Below are 7,171 nucleotides of genomic sequence, written 5' to 3'. Positions count from 1 at the left end.
GATTTTCTGGTTATATGTCTGTTCAGAGTTGGAGTACTTGAATGAGTGAGAAAAATAATTTTAAAAGGGGATCGTGGAAGGCCTTTGGCTTCAATTCTTAACTGGAGTTTAAATAACAAGGACTCCTGGAAGGTATTAAAGGGAAATTCCTGTTTGTTGACTTGTTGGGCTTTGGCATGTCCTTGTTTTTGGAATTTACCCCATGTAAACTTTGAAGTCATTTTCTATTTGTAGAATTCTGTCCTAGCGCACGTTTGGCCTCTCCAACTGCTTTCCTTAGATGAAGCTTCAGTAAGATGTAACTAAAGAAAATAAACATTTGACTGAAATTACTATAATGTACTTGTAATGAAAGGACAGGTTTAAGAAATACTGTGTATTAGAACGTAAGTTTCCAAAAGTAACTTTTCCAAGATAAAAAAAAAACATCATTTGCAGAGTGGTGACTGAAGATACACTGACTGACTCTAGCTCATTTTTGTTTAATGTGGAATAATTCTATATACTTCAAGGCCAAATCTGCGTCACTTACACTTTAATTGTCAGTTAGATGAATGGAAAATAGCATGCTACTAATTCCAATTTATTTTGCTTTGATATAGTCAAAATTCATGCAGTGGGGAAAAAAAGGAGGTCAGACTATGATCTAACAACTTTTTCTTTTTTTATTATTCACATTTTGCTGTAATTGCTAACATTTAGCAAACAGTCCCACTAAATTACAAACAAAACCCACAGTTGACATTTCTTCTCACAAAAGGAAAATGTGAAGTCCAGTAAAATTACAGACAATTAGAAAAGACATACTTGTATAGTTAATTTTTGTGTTTTTGTGAAGAAATACCATCTATGACCAAAACCTTTTTAAAAAGGTTTGATTGTGTTTCTGTTCAAACTATTTACTTAAATATGGCTGCCCAGTTTTGAATTACTCTTCTCAAAGACCTATAAGCTCATATTATTCTCAACAAAACTGTTTCTCCTAAAGCCATCAGGGCATTTGATAGTTTTGTTTTGTTTTCATATGTTACAAGTGCCAGCTTTTTGTTCAAAATGGGCCTCACAGTTGTCTGAGGGCATTGCTGGTCCATAGATCTGCTACTAATAAAATAAACTCAAAACTGTTCAAGGCAAGAACGAATCTCACAAAGCCCATTTTCGGTGGGGCACAGATACTTGGGAACTTCTCTCCCTTGGGAAAGGAATTGTCTCAGGAGTTGGAGGTTGTCTGTCTGGGCAGCTTCAGTCCTCTGCGACTCTGGGACCATGGTTGAAGTAGGATTTAGAAGCAAACAAAATAGGTAACCACCTCTCTGATGTGAGGAGTATGTATGTGTATGCATGAACCCAAGTTTTTCACCTGCAAGATGGAGGCAATTCTGCCTCCTTCATTGGGTTTATGATGGGAGTTAAAATGAGGCCATTTTTAAAAGGTGTATTTACTTTTTCAAGGTGGGAGCGGTAGAAAAATGTAAATTAATCACCATGAGGATTTGTGTTAGTGGTCTTCATGCTCTGTACATATTTATTTAGTGCCTTGCTTTTCTTTAAAATGGGGATAATGATATTGACCTACTTCAAAAGGTTGATGAGAAGAACAACTAATTACTGTTGGTAAAACACTTTGAAAACATTAAATGCTATCTATGAAAATGCCAAATAATAACTTCATGATGCTGTTGAAAGGATTAATTAGGGAATGTTTGCTTGAACCTTGATCCTCTAATGAAAGGTGTTTCTCCTGTTGCTATTTTTGTGTTAACTATTATCTTGTGTTATAATTTATTAGATAGTAAGTGTCATGGTTAACTGGTTTTTAACCGTTCCCAGGCACAGTTTTGATAATTTTTCTTTGATCAAATGGATTTCAAGTAGAAAAGCATTTTGTTCAATGTCATCCAACTAAACTGACCTTTGCTTGTTTCATGCTGTCACTCACAGCTTCCTAGGGGCTCTCACTCAAGCCTTTCATGGTCTGCTTGAAACATCATACTTAGTGATGGATTCAGAATTTTCTGACTCCTCAGTTTTCTCTAGCCATTTCCTCCACCAATTACAAAAAGAGAATTCTGAAAAATAATTTAAATCATCTCTTATTGAGCATTAGCACTTGGTTAAAAATAAAAATTGGCACTGTTGTTTTCCATACTTAAATTTGCAGATATACAGGCTTACTCTCCTAGCTTATCCTCTTACTTTTCTTGGTGGCAAAAGGGATGGCCTTTAGAAGAGCCAGACATGCCTGAGCGACTTCACTTTCACTTTTCACTTTTATGCATTGGAGAAGGAAATGGCAACCCACTCCAATGTTCTTGCCTGGAGAATCCCAGGGATGGGGTCCGCAGAGTCAGACACGACTGAAGTGACTTAGCAGCAGTAGCAGCAGTATCCCAAAGGGGATTTGATGAAATTCCATTTTCACTTCTTCCTAATGGATGTGATTGTTCCAAATCACTTCACAGTTTTCCAAAGTGATAATTGGGTCAAAGAAACATAGATGATTTCAAAAGCTAAAGAATTCCTTTAAAAGACATCCTTGGCAGCTCACATAATCTGTGGGGAAGCTACAAGTCAAGAACAATGTGCAACTATGTTGCAGAAGTGCCTTCTCTGGACACCAGTTCCCACAGCTTGCCCTGCTCCTCTGCTTTACATTGGTGCTACCAGCAGCTGTCATCGTAACTGTTCTCCTTGCTGCCTGTGAAAATCAGATATTGATGCTGCTGCCACCCATCTCCACGATACATTTTGACAGTCCTTCTCCTTTTATTTAGAGTCTGAGAGGGGTGCATCTAATAAATAGAGCCACAGGAAGGCTGAGAAATCCAGAGCCTGGAAATTCTAACTTAAAAAAATTTTTTTTAACTTTTATTTTTTTTTTACTGGAGTATAATTGCTTTACAATGTTGTGTTAGTTTCTGTACAGGAAAGTGAATATCAGCTACGTGTATACATATATCCCTTCCCTCTTGGACCTCCCTCCCAATCCCCCATCCCAGCCTACTAGGCCATCACAGAGCACTGACCTGGGCTCCCTGTGCTAACACTGCAGGTTCCCACTAGCTATCCATTTTGCACATGGTAGTGTATTTATGTCAAACCTAATCTCCCAATTCATCCCGCCCTCCCCTTCCCCTGCCCTGTCCACGTGTCTGTTCTCTATATCTGTGTCTCTAGTCCTGCCCTGGAACTAGGTTCATCTGTAACAATTTTCTAGTATATGATAGTGTTTTTCTCTTTCCGACTTACTTCACTCTGCATGACAGACTTTAGGTTCATTCATGTCTCTATAAGTGACCCAATTTCATTTCTTTTTATGGCTGAGTAATGTTCCATTGTATATGGGCTCTTCCTCAGCAGCGAAGATGGGACTGGGAATGGGTGTTCTTCAAACGTTAGAAAGTGGCCCAGATGGTGGGTAACCAAAAAGGGTGACAGATATCCATCTACAACAACAGAACTAAGTCTATAAATATGTTCACTTGATTCCTTATTCTTTCTCCTAGAATAAATATTTAGATATTTAAAATTTTAAAGCTGTATCTTTGTTGCTTTTTCTGCTTACAAAATTAAATTCTGCTTGGGACAAAGAAAACCCATTATTAATCTCAATGTTCTTTAATGAATGTCCTCATAGATTTTTTTCCTACACATTTTCTGTCAAATATTTTCTTCTACTAGAGCAATAAAAATTCTCTTCATGGCATACTTGGAAAACAAGGATCAGAAAAGCCACTAAGAAAGGACAACAGACATCTTTATTATTATCTATTGGCATTTGTCTTTGTTTTTTATTCCTTTGGTTTCTATCAGCAAAAGATGGAAACTTGTGCCTATGCTATGCCAGAGTTTTAACCTGCTCCAGATTAACTGACTGCATCACTGTGGTTTTAACTCCCACTGATTTTTTTCTCTAAATTTAATTATTGATTTTATGCTTCTCAACATTGCCAATGATGAAAGCTTTTCTCCCCTTCTTTCCTTTTTTGTTGGATACTGTGCCTGGCTTTACCAAAATCATGAAAATATGTTGGTGACTTTTATAAACCAATAATGTTATTTGTAAAGTTTACCAACAACTTCCCTGCGGCAATTTCTTCAAATCTCAGTTTTGAGATTTCTCATTTGAAACAGATTTTGAATTCCCTCAGTGTTAGGATTCCTAATATTTAAAAGTAAATGGCTGGCCTTGCCTCACTTCGCCGCTGCCGCCAGTTCGCGGCGGCAGCCTGCAGGGAGGCCGACAGGTGGGGCTAGGCACGAGCCCGGTGAGCTCACCCTTGGATCTGACAGCCCAGGGGAGGCCCGAGCCCGGGGAGTAGTTAGGACAGGGCCCTGATTGAGATCTGGCCTCATGTGGCCCCTTAACCGCATCCTGCTTACCTGGGAGAGGCCCTGAGCAAGAACCCAGGTTATATCAAGCTGCGCAAGATCCGGGCAGCCCAGAACACCTCCAAGACGATCGCCACCTCACAGAATCGTATCTATCTCACTGCTGACAACCTCGTGCTCAACCTACAGAATGAAAGTTTCACCCGGGGAAGCGACAGTCTCATCAAGGGTAAGAAATGAGCCTGGTGACCAAGAACTCTGCCTCCAGGGAGGAAGTGGATCTGTTTCTGCCCTGGTGTTTGAGGAGTCACCGTGGGGCCCACCCCACCCCCACCCCGCCATCATGAGATGGTCCCTCTGCATCGCTCCTCTCAGCCCTTCTGATGAACAAGGACTGGCCACTGCTGAGGCAATGACTTTCCTCCCTGTGCTGGCCAGGGGTGTTGGGACAGTGTGATTTCTCAGTGATTTGCTACGGTGTTGATTCCTCCCTCCTGGTCCGGAGGCGATAACCACCACCCTAGGAATTCTCAATAAATTTTTATTACTGAAGCTGAAAAAAAAAAAAAAAGTAAATGGTACTGGAGAAAGTCACTATGTGGACCGCCACCCAAAGTGGATTACTTTCTATCAGTCTGGATATTCGCTTCTCAGCTCTCCTGGTAGTTTTGGGAAGAAATTTGGTCTTGTTTTAATGTAACGGTGTAATGTAATATAATGGTGGCTTCCCTGATAGTGCAGTTGGTAAAGAATCTGCCTGCAATGCAGGAGACCTGGGTTTGATTCCTAGATTGGGAAGATCCCCCAGAGAAGGGAAAGGCTACTCACTCCAGTATTCTGGCCTGGAGAATTCCATAGACTGTGTAGTCCATGGGGTTGCAAAGAGTTGGACACGACTTAGCGGGTTTCACACTTAATGTAATGGTGGAGGCAAAGAAAATTTTCACCATGTAGACATTTCCTAATGCTTTTTCATCATTCACCAGCACTTGACAATTCATTTTTACCCAAAAGAATTTGTTAAATAGTGTATCCAAATAGGCTGTGCTGAACTCTCACCATGAAACAAAGAGTAACTTTCGTAAAACTGAAAAGCCTAGTTTGGTTGGAGCATAAACATTAAAGGTTGTTTTTTTACAATGACGGCCGCAACTGCGCCCGGCAGAGTCATCTTTTCTTTGCCCGTATCTCAAGGAGATCCCACTGAAAGGCCTGTGATAGCTCCAATTTATTCCATCAAGTACTTGGTTCCCTAATTAGGCATTTCATCATGTGAGCTGTGCATATTGCTGGTGAGATGTGGGAGGAGAGCATCCCTCATCTCTTGGTAGGTTAATGCCAAGAAAACACTGGTAAGGAAAAAAGTAAATGAATTTTAAAAATTGTAAAGTTCCTTCTCACCACCAACAGATGAGGGATGTTGCACCCCTGCTTCTCTCTGGTACTCACTGCACACAACTAAGTGCCTCCTTAGGGAACTTTGAGGACTTGACAGAATAAATTGGAGCTATTATTGGAGGTCATTCAGTGAGGCCTCAGTTTGAAAATGTTTGGCTTGCAGATCAATAACTCATAAGTCTGAAACAACTCTGAAAAAAAGAGTTACAGTCTATGATCTATGAGCTGCTGTGGCCCGGGAGGGCGTCATGGACATGAGAAAGCATGTTGGGTTATTCTGACTGGGACAACTTGGAGCAGGATTCTCAAAGAAGCCCTCGGAACACCTACAATCCACTGTATTCAAATAGGGGCCGTGTATTTATCCATGGTGGATACGTGTATAAGTAATGTTTTTAAAGGACATATTAAATGGTCTGTTGGTTAGTGGTAACACACTTAATTTTAAAAACAGATCCATGCTGGTTTGGTTTAAAACACAAAATTCTCTTTCCAGGAAGTATGTTGTAATAGAATCCAGCTACTGATTCAATAAATGTTGATCACCTACTCTGTATGAGGCACTATGTTAGAATAAATAGTTTCTCTGTTCCCTTCTCTATGTATATTAACACACGTGTACATATATACATTTATATCTATGAATCTGTATATATAAAGAATACACATATACAAAATTGGTGGTACAGTAAATTTAGTACAGCATAGGTCCCCAACCTTCAGGATCTAATGCCTGATGATCTGAGGTGGAGCTGATGTAATAATAATAGAAATAAAGTGCACAATAAATGTCATGGACTTGATCATCCCAAAACCATCCCCCCACCCTGTCCGTGGAAAAATTATCTTCCACAAAATCGGTCCCTGGTGCCAAAAAGGTTGGGGATTGCTGTAGTACATTGAATTGACTAAATATGTAACTCTAGTGTTTAAGTTGTTCAGGGACTTCCCTGGTGGCTCAGACAGTAAAGAATCTGCCTGCAAACTGGGAGACCTGGGTTCGATCCCTGGGTCAGGAAGATTCCCCTGCAGAAGGGCATGGCAACCCACTCCACTATTCTTGCCTGGAGAATTCCATGGACAGAAGAACCTGGTGGGCTATAGTCTGTGGGGTCGAAAAGAGTCGGACACGACTGAGTGACTAACACACACATGAATTATCCTGCCGTGTGTAACCTCTTGAAATATTATCACATATAGTTATTTGGGCTTTTTGGGTTTTGGCTCCTCATCCAGTCTCTGAGGTTTTCCAGATCGGACTGTATAGCAGGTTCTGCCTTCCATCCACTCATTACCCCTCAGCGATCATTAGCAGAGCATGCATGCTAAGTCACTTCAGTCGTGTCCGATTCTTTGTGACCCCAGGGACTGTAGCTGCTGCTAAACATCCCACTGATGTAGCCTTTTAGCTGAGAGCAGGGTTCCACTCCTCCGAAAGCCG

The 7,171-nt window shown here is 40.6% G+C and overlaps 1 non-coding gene across 1 annotated transcript; it reads left to right on the top strand.

Annotated features, from left to right (window-relative positions):
* Positions 1-4,072: 4,072 nt before the first annotated feature.
* On the top strand, positions 4,073-4,292 carry LOC136146793 (small nucleolar RNA U89). The gene has a single exon (XR_010659079.1). It is a non-coding gene; the product is annotated as a small nucleolar RNA U89 (small nucleolar RNA).
* The last annotated feature ends 2,879 nt before the right edge of the window (positions 4,293-7,171 follow it).

Source organism: Muntiacus reevesi, chromosome 14 (assembly GCF_963930625.1).
Source record: "Muntiacus reevesi chromosome 14, mMunRee1.1, whole genome shotgun sequence".
In the NCBI taxonomy this organism is placed as follows: Eukaryota; Metazoa; Chordata; class Mammalia; order Artiodactyla; family Cervidae; genus Muntiacus; species Muntiacus reevesi.
This window is presented reverse-complemented; position numbering and strand designations above follow the sequence as displayed.